This window comes from Eptesicus fuscus, chromosome 10 (genome assembly GCF_027574615.1).
Source record: "Eptesicus fuscus isolate TK198812 chromosome 10, DD_ASM_mEF_20220401, whole genome shotgun sequence".
NCBI lineage: Eukaryota > Metazoa > Chordata > Mammalia > Chiroptera > Vespertilionidae > Eptesicus > Eptesicus fuscus.
The window spans coordinates 576,479-590,435 of NC_072482.1; the positions used below are offsets into that span (position 1 = coordinate 576,479).

The 13,957-nt window shown below is 53.4% G+C and overlaps 1 pseudogene; it reads right to left on the minus strand.

The window, feature by feature from the left end:
• Window positions 1-338: 338 nt before the first annotated feature.
• The window catches only part of LOC103300551 (RING finger protein 214-like), a 32,263-nt pseudogene continuing 18,644 nt past the window's right edge, over window positions 339-13,957 (minus strand).

Below are 13,957 nucleotides of genomic sequence, written 5' to 3' on the forward strand. Positions count from 1 at the left end.
CTGGGACCCTCCAGTTCGCAGGCCAACGCTCTATCCACTGAGTCACACTGGACAGGGCCCTAATGATTTTTATATTGTATTTGAAGATAGCCTTAGGCAGGAATATCATAATTTCAAGGCCAAACTAGCATCCCGCTAAAGGAATCGCAAGTTGAGGGGGACAGACCATTTCTGCATAATATACATACTTCCATTTAGGAACATTTGAATACAGACTTTCTATACACACATTACCCATATAATAACAATGTGCATGGCATGAGTATACGTCACTGTATTAATATCGAGTTTTAGAAACCTTGAACCGTGCTTCTCTTCTTCTTCCCCAATCAGGTCCATCATTTAAGAGCTGGACAAAAGGGACAAGTGTCCCTGGCGTTGGTCTGGGCCCAGAATTTGATACACTCCTTATGCAACACGTGGGCACATGCCATCTGAATAGCTCGCTGGGCGGGACCAGCTTCTGGCACATGAGACCCAGCTCACAGGCAAGGCTGCGAAACCTGTGCAGAAGGCAAGGGCTTTGGGGTGCTGATTTGGGCCAGTGGAGCAGGGAACAAGGCCCAGATCCGACCCAGTGCTGAGTACTTGCTGCCACTCGCTCATGTTCTGCCAGCCGTGCAGCTACCAACTGGACCAGTTCCTCCAGGATTAGGCCTGCCATGGTGGTACGTGCCGTCTTGATGCGCTGAAGAATGCTGGTCACCTGGGCCTTAAGGCATTGTGGGAACCGAGCCAGCAGTTTTTCCAGGATCTTCTCTAGTTTGTCTGCTGTTTGGGGAGTTTCAGTAGAAGCCTTAACAGCGCCCCAGCCTGGGGGAGGCGGGATGGCGGCGGCAGGGGCATGGGTGGACCATGGGAGCCAACAAGGGAACCCAAGCCAGGGCTGTTTCTCTCATGGGAGCCAGGAAGGGGTGGGGAAGGCTGGTTGGGCTGGGAAAGGGCAGGGTTCAGGATCGGGAAAGACATGGAACGGGGACCTGCACTGGGCATAACCATGGGCATTGTGACCTGCCCAATGGAGAAGGACATCCGAGGAACCAAGAGGGACTGGACTGAAACACCTGACGCATGAAGTCTGCCTCGGACGGACAGGGCGGAGTGGGAGTCGGGACCTGAGGAAGGCTGCTCAGCTTGGCCCCGTCCTCCCTAGCTGGATGTGACTACTGAACTGGCCCTAGAACGGAGGAAAGGAAGGGACGATCCTTCACTGCCCAGCTGAGTGAGCCGCCCGAGGGCTATTCCCTCATTTCAAAAAGATTTGGGTTGCCTACTCAGCGTGGCTCAGTGGTTGAGCATCCACCTATGAACCAGGAGGTCATAGTTGATTCCCAGTCAGGACCGGGCCTGGGTTACAGACTTGATCCCCAGTGGGGGGGGGGGGTGTGATTCTCTCGTCATTGATGTTTCTTTTTTTTTATTATTAACTAGTGCCCTGGTGCACAGATTCGTGCACATTGAAAGGAAATTAATTAGAAGGTGGCGGCAGGGCTCAGGACTTGGCAAGATGGGCTGAACATGCCCTAGAGCCAACTTCCCATAGTCCCTCCCCGGCTGGTCAGCTTCACCTGGTGCCATGGCCATCTGCAGAGTGAGTGGGGTCCCTCTGGCAGGTGGAGTCCCTCAGCCTGGCCTGTGAGGATGGGGCCAAAACCAGCTCTCTGACATCCCCCGAGGAGTCCCAGAGTGCAAGAGGGCAGTTCCTGGGTGACGCACCCCTGAATCGGGCTCCTTCCTCTCTGGTTCCAGGTGGGTCACCCAAGAACCGCAGCTGCCAAGTCACTGCCAAGTCACTGCAGCTCAGCAGTTCCTGCGTTGGGTGTTTGCCCCCTGGTGATCAGTGCATGTCATAGCTACTGGTTGGATGGTTGAATGGTCGGACAGTCACTTAGGCTTTTATATATATACTAGAGGCCCAGTGCACAAACTTGTGCACCAGTGGGGTCCCTAGGCCTGGCCTGCAGGATCTGGCCAAAACTGGCTCTCCAACATCCCCCAAAGGGTCCCATATTGCAAGAGGGCACAGGGACCCCATCGGTGCACGATTGGGGCCTGGAGAGGGACACAGGAGGTTGGCCAGCCAGGGAGGGACCACAGGAGGGCCCCAGGGCATGTCTGGCTTGTCTCACTCAGTCCCGATTGGCCAGACCCCAGCAGCAAGCTAACCTACCAGTTGGAGCGTTGGAGGGGCCTTAGCATATCATTAGCATATTATGCTTTGATTGGTTGAATGGACAACTGAAGGACCAGACACTTAGCATACTAGGCTTTTATTATATAGGATATATAGATTCCAGAGAGGAAGAGAAAGAGAAAGTATATATAGATTCCAGAGAGGAAGGGAAAGAGAAAGTAGAAACATCAATGATGAGAGAGAATCATTGATTGGCTGCCTCCTGCACACCCCCTACTGGGGATCGAGCCTGCAACCCGGACATGTGCCCTTGACCATGAATCAAACTAGGACCCTTCAGTCTGCAGACTGACGCTCTGCCCATAGAGCCAAACCAGCTAGGGCTCATCATTGATGTTTCTATCTTTCTCTCCCTCTTCCTTCTTTGAAATCAATATATATTGCATGAAATTCATGCACAGAGGGAGGGGTTCCCTCAGCCCAGCCTGCACCCTCTCCAATCAGGGACCCCTTGGGGGATGTCCGACTGCTGGTTTAGGCCCGATCCCACAGGGAATATCCGACAGTCGGACATCCCTCTCGCAATCTGGGACCACTGGTTCCTAACTGCTCACCTGCCTGCCTGCCTGATCACCCCTAACTGCCTCTGCCTGCCTTCCTGATTGCCTCTAACTGCCCTCACCTGCTGGCCTGATCTCACCCCCAACTGCTCTCCCCTGCCTGCCTGATCTCACCCCCAACTGCATCTGCCTGCCTGATCACCTCTAACTGCCCTCCCCTGCCAGCCCTCCCCTGCCAGCCTGATCTCGCCCCCAACTGCCCTCCTTTGTCAGCCAATTTGGTTCTGATTGGTCGGTTTCTATGCCAGTCAGCATCAAAAGCTCCACCTCCTAGGCTGCCATTGTCTCCTCACAGTTGACCCATATTTGATTCTGATTTGTCAGTTTCTATGCCAGTCAGCATCAAAAGCTCTGCCTCCTAGGCAGCCATTGGCTTCTCACACTTCACCCAGATTTGGTTCTGATTGGTCAGTTTCTATGCCAGTCAGCGTCTCTGGGCCTATCAACAGGGCCTGATCAGAAAGGCGGTGCTGATCAGCAGCCATGGTGGAGGCCTGGAGAGAATTGGAGGTACAGTGCTGGCTGGGCCTGGGGAGAAAGAGAGGCAAGTGCTGATCAACAGCTGCCACACAGGGTATGGATCAGACCCTGCTTCTCTCTTCAGGCCTCTCTCCAGGCCTGATTCGCAGCCCCCTCAGCAGTCAGTGCTGGGTCACTGTGCCTGGAGCCCTAGCAGTCATTGCTGGGTCGCCATGGCAACCCAGTGCTGACTGCAGGACTGACTTCCGGTTGGTGGAGCCTCCTGTTGTGATAGACCCAGGGTTTTTATATATTAGGATGGATGGATGGATAGATAGATAGATAGATGATAGATAGATAGATAGATGATAGATAGATAGATGATAGATAGATAGATAGATAGATAGATAGATAGATAAAGATTTGGGTCTAATGTAAGATGTGGAGGCAGACTTCCCAAACCCGAGTAATTGTCTGAAGTGGAACCCCTCAAAGACAGGGATGAGTGGGGAGCTGCCTGGGGAAGGGGGGAGAGGGAGCGGCTGGTGGCACAGTCCTCTGGGCTGGAAGGGCTCGCTCAGCGGTGGACTCGGCAGTGGACTCCTTCTGTCCACCGTTATCCCAGCCCACACCGCGCACTGCAGTGTTACCCAGTTTCCCGGACGGACGGACGGACAGACGTGGGCAGTCAGGAGAGGGAGGGTGTGGAGAAGAGGAAAGGAGGCCAGGGTCCCGGGATGAGGCGGCTCCTGCAGCTCCCCGGGCCTGGGTGCTCAAAGGCCGCACCTGGCTGACCGCCGCCCCAGCAGACACCAGCTTAGAGGAAACGGGAACAGAGGAGTCAGCTAGAGGGACTTCCTCTGAGGGCGGGGCACTACAGTCAAAGCAAGAAGACATAAGGGCGGGCGAGCTGGGCGTCCCAGAACACACCACAGCCCTGGCTGGGTTGGCCCAGTGGTCAGACCAGTCATTGGCTCTCAGATCCAAGTGTCTCTCTCTCTCTTCCTTACCCCTCCTCACCTCCCTTTCCACTCTAAAAAAAATTCAATGGAAAAAATATCCTCAGGGGAGGGTTAACAAAACACACAAAACAAACAAACAAAACACCCACATTCCTTCTCCAAGTCTCCACCCCATTCCCCCTTCAGACCAGCCTGCCCCTCCAAACCCCGCCCCACCCCGCCTTTCTTGGCCCCGCCTCCCCGCAGGCTCCTCCCCCTCCTCAGAGCTGACTTGGTTTAGGGCGGTTTTCCCTGGAAGGGTAGGGATCCGGTGACTCTGGTGCTGTTCAGTCAGCTTGGAGGAGGAATCCAGGAAGAGGCAGGCCCGTGGGACTGTCCATTGCAGGAAGCTCCAGGCGCTGAGCTCTGGACGCGGGAGGGCACGGTCCACCCGGGAAGCACACCTGCTGGCCAGGAGGAAGCCCGGGAGCTTAAGTCCTGGGGGCAGTGCTGGGAGGTATCGGGACGGCCCTCCCCCCCCCCCCCCCCCGCACCTCCCCCTGCATCTGCCCGTGCCAGCCAGCGCCTGCGGGCTCTGGACCTGGATCCCACTCCTCCCTTCCCTCCCAGTTTCACACCCCCTTACAGTCCCTCCAAGCCGCTTCCTGCCCCCCCCCCCCCACACACACACACACCCCTGCTGGACCAGACAAGCCTCCCGGTCCCTCCCTCTGCTCGGGACGGAGGCGGCCTGTGCCTTAGGGACGCCTTCCGCAGGCTGGCCTCCCGCCCGGGGCCAGGCCGGGCATTTCCCAGGAGCTTCGGGTGGAGAGCGCTCTCGCCCCGTGAGAGGGAGGCTCGGGTTCTGAGGTTTTGTTCGTTCTGGAATTATTATTATTATTTTTTTTTTGAATTATTATTATTTTATAGAAATCTGTCTTTATCTAGTTTTTAAATATCTTTTATTGATTTTTTTACAGAGAAGAAGGGAGAGGGATAGAGAGTTAGAAACATCAATGGGAGAGAAATATCGATCAGCTGCCTCCTGCACACCTGCTACTGGGGATGTGCCCGCAACCAAGGTACTTGCCCTTGACCAGAATCGAACCTGGGACCCTTCAGTCTGCAGGCCGGCGCTCTGTCCACTGAGCGATTCTGGAGTTATTTTTCTGTGACAAGCACCCTAGGAATTGGGGAAAGAAAACCAGTTTTGGCTTTGATGGCCAGAAGCTGCAAACTAAAAACACACCCTCCCACCCTCACTAACTACAGCCAGTGGTTCCGGAGCTCCGCCCCCACGCCGGAAGGGCGGGCCCTCAGGCTGCCTCCGGGAGGATGGCCTGGATTTCCTGAGGGGTGCTGTTCTGGGCCAAGAGCTGTGGAGTATGGCCCCTAGGTGCAGGCTGCCTCTGGGCCCTGGGCCCTTCCAGTGCCCTGCCATTCCGAGTGAGCCACCAGCTGAGCATGGGACACTCAGCAGCCTGCTTATGAGGGATTCGCACAGCTAGAGCCAGAGCAGAGGAAGCATGGGGAGCACTTTGCCTACAAGGTCTTTCAGGGTCAAGATGTTACCAGAGAGCCTCCCGAATCAGAGGGGCTCTCCCCTCCTCAGTTTTTGTCATGCTCAGGATAAAGAATTCAGACGAGCTCTGGCTAATGTAGCTCAATGGTTAGAATGTTGGCCCACAATTACAGGTCAAGGACACATACCTGGGTTGCAGGTTCGATCCCCGGTCCCGGTCAGGTTGCATGCAGGAGTCAACCAGTGTGTCTCTCTCACATCGATGTTTCTCTTTCTCTCTTTCTCCCCCCTCCCATTCGCTCTCTCTAAAAATCAATGGGAAGGAATATCCTCAAATGAGAATTAACAAAAAAAAAAAAGAATTCAGACAAGTGACAGAAAGCAGTGTTGAAACAAAGCAAGCGAATTATTAAGGAAGCAAAGCAAGGGAATTTATTAAGAATACACTTGGGCTGAAACCGGTTTGGCTCAGTGGAGAGCGTCGGCCTGCGGACTAAGGGTCCCAGGTTCGATTCCGGCAAGGGCATGTACCTTGGTTGCAGGCAATCCCCAGTGGGGGGGGTGCAAGAGGCAGCTGATGGATGTTTCTCTCTCAATGTTTCTAACTCTCTATCCCTCTCTCTTCCTCTCTGTAAAAAATCAATAAACTATATTGGGAAAAAAAAGTAAAAAAAAAGAATACACTTGGCATGAAGCACAAGCAGGCAACTCAGCTAATCTGAGTGCCCAACCTGGTGGAGGTTCAAGAGTTTTATACTCCCCCCTCCCCCCCCCCCCTCGCCCTATAGTTTCAAGGTCCCCCTGACAGATACACTAGATTTCAAGGTCCCTATTTTGCATTGTTGTGGCTTTTCCTAGAATTTATTAAAACATCTGACGATTTTATCTTGGCAAGTATCCAAGACTGCTGACTTCTTTGTTCAGTGGGTGAGATGAACTCCCCTCTTCCTGCCCTAGCAACTATCCATCATGCCTAACACAGACATCTCAATTACTATTGTCCCCCAACACAGAACAATGACCCTCAGACTAGGGAACTACATGGCTGAGCCAGATGTATGTGTGTACTCCCCAGTACCACTTCCAGTCCTGGGAGACGGTGTGTGTGTGTAAAGGGGACACAGAGCAAACAGACTGTGGCCATCTACAGCTCAGACTGTGCCTCTATCGTCCCCTCCCCCTCTCCAAATCTGTGTTCAATTGAAGGGCAGGGGATCCCTTCACTGAAATTCTAAACTGGAACTAAGCTATTTTAAAGCTGAAATGACTACAAAGTTGCTGGATCGAGTGAGATTACACCAGTGGAATGAGCTGGACAAAGCAGTGCAGTTAGTGGGGGAGTGAAAGTTCACACTAAACAAACACTGTTCCCTGTCTGACGAGGGGGAAGTCCTGCTGAGCGAGTGGGACTTTGGGGCACTGCCCTGGTCCTTTCCCATAGCTGCACGGGCAGTGTGTGTGTGTGTGTGTGTGTGTGTGCGTGTGTGTGTGCGCGCGCGCGTGCGTGATATTTTTAGGAAGAAAACTCCATCTAGCCATCCTTACTCCTGCCATAGACAAGCATAGCCTTCCCAGTGAAGGGAGTCCTTACAAAAATGAAACCTTCTTAGTTGCAAACCCAGACGATTTTTTGAAAAAATCTGACCAAACACCTAAAGCCCAAGTCATCGTTGTGCTCTCCCTCCGTGCCTCTCCCCTCCCCCTCTTCCCGAGGGAGTTACCTTTACTTTCCTCTCCCCTAAGCTCCACCGGCTCTTCTTTTGCCTCCATAAAGTATTTTCTGAACCTGCTTCTTCTACTGCTCAGTTCTTCTACCTTTGTGACTTCCTAAATAAACTTGCTTTTATAGTTTGAGTCTTGCCTCTGAATTCTTTTTAGCCAGAACTCAAGTACTGAGGATGCTGAACTGAGTCTGGTCTGACCCCATGAGTCTAACCCCTGGTGCCTTTCTTGCTGCTAACAGAACTAACAGAGATCTGCCCTCCTGCAGCCCACCCTCAGCCCTCCTGCAGCCCACCCTCAGCCCTCCTGCAGCTCACCCTCAGCCCTCCAACTGCTCACCCTCAGCCCTCCTGCAGCCCACCCTCAGCCCTCCAACTGCTCACCCTCAGCCCTCCTGCAGCCCACCCTCAGCCCTCCTGCAGCCCACCCTCAGCCCTCCTGCAGCCCACCCTCAGCCCTCCTGCAGCCCACCCTCAGCCCTCCTGCAGCTCACCCGCAGCCCTCCTGCAGCCCACCCTCAGCCCTCCTGCAGCTCACCCTCAGCCCTCCTGCAGCTCACCCTCAGCCCTCCTGCAGCTCACCCTCAGCCCTCCTGCAGCCCACCCTCAGCCCTCCTGCAGCTCACCCTCAGCCCTCCTGCAGCCCACCCTCAGTCCTCCAACAGCTCACCCTCAGCCCTCCTGCAGCTCACCCTCAGCCCTCCAACTGCTCACCCTCAGCCCTCCTGCAGCTCACCTTCAGCCCTCCAACTGCTCACCCTCAGCCCTCCTGCAGCTCACCCTCAGCCCTCCTGCAGCTCACCTTCAGCCCTCCAACAGCTCACCCTCAGCCCTCCAACAGCTCACCCTCAGCCCTCCTGCAGCTCACCCTCAGCCCTCCAACTGCTCACCCTCAGCCCTCCTGCAGCTCACCCTCAGCCCTCCAACTGCTCACCCTCAGCCCTCCTGCAGCCCACCCTCAGCCCTCCTGCAGCTCACCCTCAGCCCTCCTACAGCCCACCCTCAGCCCTCCTACAGCCCACCCTCAGCCCTCCTGCAGCTCACCCTCAGCCCTCCTGCAGCTCACCCTCAGCCCTCCAACTGCTCACCCTCAGCCCTCCTACAGCCCACCCTCAGCCCTCCTACAGCCCACCCTCAGCCCTCCTGCAGCCCATCCTCAGCCCTCCTGCAGCTCACCCTCAGCCCTCCTGCAGCTCACCCTCAGCCCTCCAACTGCTCACCCTCAGCCCTCCTGCAGCTCACCCTCAGCCCTCCAACTGCTCACCCTCAGCCCTCCTGCAGCCCACCCTCAGCCCTCCTACAGCCCACCCTCAGCCCTCCTGCAGCCCACCCTCAGCCCTCCTGCAGCCCACCCTCAGCCCTCCTACAGCCCACCCTCAGCCCTCCTACAGCCCACCCTCAGCCCTCCTACAGCCCACCCTCAGCCCTCCTACAGCCCACCCTCAGCCCTCCAACAGCTCACCCTCAGCCCTCCTGCAGCCCACCCTCAGCCCTCCTGCAGCCCACCCTCAGCCCTCCTGCAGCTCACCCTCAGCCCTCCTGCAGCTCACCCTCAGCCCTCCTACAGCTCACCCTCAGCCCTCCTGCAGCTCACCCTCAGCCCTCCTGCAGCTCACCCTCAGCCCTCCTGCAGCTCACCCTCAGCCCTCTTGCAGCCCACGCTCAGCCCTCCTGCAGCCCATCCTCAGCCCTCCTGCAGCTCACACTCAAGTTCCAACACAAGCAAAAACATGGACTGCAAGGTCTGGGAGTGCTGGGTGCTGAGGAGAAAAACAAACCGAGGGCCCAGCTAAAGTTCTCACCCGAGACCCTGGCCAGCAGTTCAGCTGGTTAAAGCTGAGGCCAAGGTTGCAGGTTCATCAAACAATGAAAATGAAGCACAAACAAGTGGAACAACAAATCGACGTGTGTGTCCCCCTCGTCCGCGCCTCCCCCCCTCAAACCAATAAAAAATACATAAACACCAGGTCATCACGTCTGTTCTGGCTGATTTCTGTTTCCCTGTGAAGCTGGAAGGGGCCTCCCCCAGAATTGACTTTGAATCTATTTCCTCCTGTATCAGGAGCACAGTGCCAGCGGGTATCAGAGAAGTAAAAGCCTCTTGCTGGAGGCCACACAGTCCCTAGGAAGGGGCCCTGAGCCCCGCGTCCTGACAGCACTGCACTGGGCAAGGGGCCTCCTGCAAGAGTCAGACAGACAGACAAACAACAGATGACGAAGACACATGTAAGAAATGCCTGAAAGGAAGCATCAGGCCGCATGAAGCAAGCTCAGCACGGCCTGGCATTTGAAAGGCCCAGGGATCATTATTGGCCTGAGAGTAACAGTCCAGTTCCCGGGGGTGATGGGAGAAGAACCCCCTAGAAGTAGGTGAATGAGGACACAGCCTTTCCCCTACCTCTGGGTTTCCTCAGGCTCTATGATTTCGCTTCATGGAGTTCCCCGCCAGGTCCAGAGGGACAGCGCTTGGACTGAGAATGCAAAACCCTCCACTGCTACAAAGCATAGCTGAGCGGGATGGTGAGGCCAGGGGTCGGGGTTCAGGGTAGGAGGAGCCATGACCAGGAGATGGGGATGAGGTGGAGGAGGCCTTTGGGTGGGGAGGAAGTCAGGATGGTGAGCTGGCACGCAATCAGGAGCAGGACTAGGGACATGCGCCCGGCAGGTGGGGCAGGGTGCGACATGGACATGAACATGGGAGATGAAGCCCAGGAGAAGATGAAGGCTGTGAGGAAGCGGGCAGGGAAGCAGCGTAGGGCCCAGGAGCTGTCCCGCTGGCCAAGGGAGCTGCAGTGTGTGCAGGGAAAAGAAGCGTCTGTGCTGAAGAAAACGTTCTTCTGTTTAGCAACCAGTCTACTTGCTAATCTGCTCAGCCTAGGCCTTTCCTGTCTGCAGCCTAAGTATTCGCCGGCAAAGTTAGCCAGTGCCCAGGAGTTCGGGGGAGGGGAGGATGTTGAGTGTATTTATGTGGAGCATTGCAGGGCGAAGAGATCAGTAGGCAAAATGCGTCTGGGACGGCCCTCACGCCCGCACAAAGCACCTCCGAAGGCCCGGAGGAGAAAGGGGAGCAGCGCAGCCGCAGCACCTGCGGGTCATGGGAAGCGGTGACGAGGGCGCGCCCTGCTGGGCGGGGCCCGCAGGTGCAGGGGAACCCCTCCACACCCTTCCCTCGGCCGCCGGAAGGGCTCCTGCAAGGAGCGTCTGAGATGCCAATCGGCAGGAAGACCGTTAGCCTCAGGAGGAGCTGTGTGAAGAGGGGAGTAGGGATGAGATTTTGGAGATGGATTTTGTCTCAGACGCTAAACGAGAGACAGGAGAGGGGCTGGAATGGCTTTGCCAGGACCTTTCTTGAAAGAAGGAGATGGGTTGCTGAGCTGGTGGGATGGGAGGTGAACTAAGGATGCCTATGGATCACCAGCTAGGTCCGAACTGTCTAGTCTGGCACCACGCGTGGCTGTGGTCACTAGAAATGTGTCTAGCATGAAGAGCAATGGAATTTCTTATTTTATTGAATCTTCACTAACCCAAATTTAAATAAAAAACTGAAGCAGTATAAAATACTTTGTCCATAAACATGGCTACATGATTTGGTAGAACTATACTTTATTTCAGTCATTAACAACTTAGTGTCCAAATTGAGATCTGCTGACAGGTTAGATGCACATCAGAGTTCAAAGACTCAGTAGAAAAAATGAGATTATAACTATTTCTTTAATACTGTTAGGGGCAGAAATAGAATACTGGGACCAGCCACAATTATAACACATAATCATGCTCTGTCAACCATGACGGCTCTGTTCTGGTTAGAAAGCACATTCTCACCCGCTGGGAGCCGCACGCCCTGGGACACGGGAGCTCACATGAGAATGCAGTCCGTCCTCCTGTCCCGAGAACTGCCTGTCCTATGGAAAGATTAGCTCCCTCGGGGCACCTGGTCCTGGAGGAACTGCTCTCTACAACCCCCAGTCCCTACTGCGGGTAATCTGGCGCCCTCTGCGACCCACTCCAGCCCACCTTGCCTGTAACCTGCAATGATTATCCCTTGCCCACTTCCCTGTCTGTAATTCCGATTTCCCACGGGACCTTTGTCCCTCCCAATGTAAGCAGCCGGTTTATGGGGGGGGGGGGGCAGAGCAGGTTTCTGTGGGTGATCTGCTGCTCTCCCACGCTGCCCGCAGGATTGGGATAAGCGCTCATATAGGATTCAACCCTGTCTCTGCTGAATTGGCTCAAGTAGTGACAGGCAGCCCGGACCCTCTGGTTGTCTGGTTACAATTGATTTTAGAGAAAGTGGGAAGAAGAGAAACATTGATTTGTTGTTCCTCTTACTTATGCATTCATTGGTTGCTTCCTTCTTTAAGTTCTTTATTGTTGAAAGTATTACATATGTCCCCATCGACCATTTCTAACCTGCCCTGCCCCCTGCCCCAGGCCTTCACACCCTATGTCTGTGCCCATGGGTTTTGCATATATGCACACAAGGTCTTTGATTGATTACCTCCCACCCACCCACCCACCCTTCCCCACATTCCCTCTGAGATTCTGCACTCTGTTCCAGGCTTCCGTGGCTCTGGATCCACTCCGTTCATCAGTTTATTTTGTTCCTTAGATTCCACATATGAGTGATACTTGTCTTTCTCTGACTGGCTCCTTTCACTTAGCATGATGCTCTCCAGGTCCCTCCATGCTGTCTCACAGGGTAAGAGATCCTTCTTTTTGACTGCTGTATAGTACTCCATGGTGTAAATGTACCACAGCTTTTTATCCACTCATCTATGATGGGCACTTGCCTTTGCCCGTTTTTAATTGGATTGTTTGTCCTCCTTTTGTTAAGTTGTATGAGTTCCTTATATAGTCTGGATATTATCCCTTTATCAGATATATCATTGCCAAATACGTCCTCCCATACAGTGGGCTCCCTTTCCAATTTGATGGTGTTTCTATTGCTGTGCAGAAGCCTTTTATTTTGATGTAGTCCCATTTGTTTATTTTCTCCTTAGTTTCCTTTGCTCTAGGAGTTGTACCTGTAAACATATTGCTACGAGAGATGTCTGAGATTTTATTGCCTATGTTTCCTTCTAAGATTTTTATAGTTTTATGACTTACATTTAAGTCTTTTAGCCATTTTGAGTTTATTCTTATGTATGCTGTAAGTTGGTGATCTAGTTTCATTTTTTTGCACGTATCTGTCCAATTTTCCCAGCACCATTTATCAAAGAGACTGTCTTGACTCCATTGTATGCTCTTGCCTCCTTTGTCAAATATTAATTGAGCATAATGGCTTGGGTCGATTTCTGGGGTCTCTGTTCTGTTCCATTGATTTATATGCCTGTTCTTGTGCCAGTACCAGGCTGTTTTGATTACAGTGCTTTTGTAGTACAACTTGATATCTGGTATTGTGATTCCTCCAACTTTGTTCTTCTTTCTCAAGATTGCTGCAGTTATTTGGGGTCTTTTTGGGTTCCATATAAACTTCTGGAACATTTGTTCTAGATCTGTGAAATATGCCGTTGGTATTTTAATAGGGATTGCATTGAATCTGTAGGTTGCCTTGGGTAGTATGGACATTTTAATGATGTTAATTCTTCTAATCCTTGAACATGGTATACGTTTCCTTTATATATATACTAGTAGCCCTGCGCACAAATCCGTGCACCAGTAGCTCTCTGAGGGGCCTGGCCACTCCATGCCCGCTGCCCAGAGGCTCTCCGCAGCCCAGAGGCCCATCCCCGGCCAGGTGCTGAATGCTTGCCTCATTGCCGAGATGACGAACCAAGCATTCCACCAGGCTGCTCACGCTGCCCCCCCCCCCCCCGCCACTGGGACAGGGGGACTCCTGTGGGGCTGAGAGGACTGGGTGCCACCATCTTGGTGATGGAGTGATGGTTAATTTGCATATTACCCTTTTATTAGATTAGATATATATCTTCCTCTATTTCTTTTTTCAGTGTCCTATAGTTTTCCAAGTACGGGCTTTTTATCTCCTTGGTTAAGTTTTTTCCTAGGCATCTTATTTTACTTTGTTGCAATAGTAAATGTTTGTGTTTTTTCTACAATGAGAACATATTTATTCCATGTGGGGTGTCCAGGACACCGCACAACTTCTCCCTTTTCCAGAACACACTCTGCTGGAGTACAGACTCCGATAAAAACACATTTAACATAAAACCATTTCTTGTGATTTCTGATCCACACAGTATACTTTATAGCTTCAATTAAATAAGGAAAATTAACTGCATTTGCTTGCCTGACACCGTAAGTCAAAGGTAACTTGAAAAAAGAAGAAACGTGCAGCACCCATGGTCTCCAGGTGGCGCTGTGAGCACGCGGGGAAGGAGAAACCACACACCAGCCTCGGCACCGCACCGGCTGCACGCAGGCCTATCCATCAGCCATCCGCACGCTCTGAAAGAGGAAGCGGCAAAGCTCAGATGTGTGTAAGACACGCGGTCTCCTCCTCACCTGTGGGCGTAACCCTGAGCTGAGGATAAACTGGATCTGCAGATATGACCCGGAACTGCCTTCTCTCTCGTGGATGATCACAGGGACCAACGTTAGAG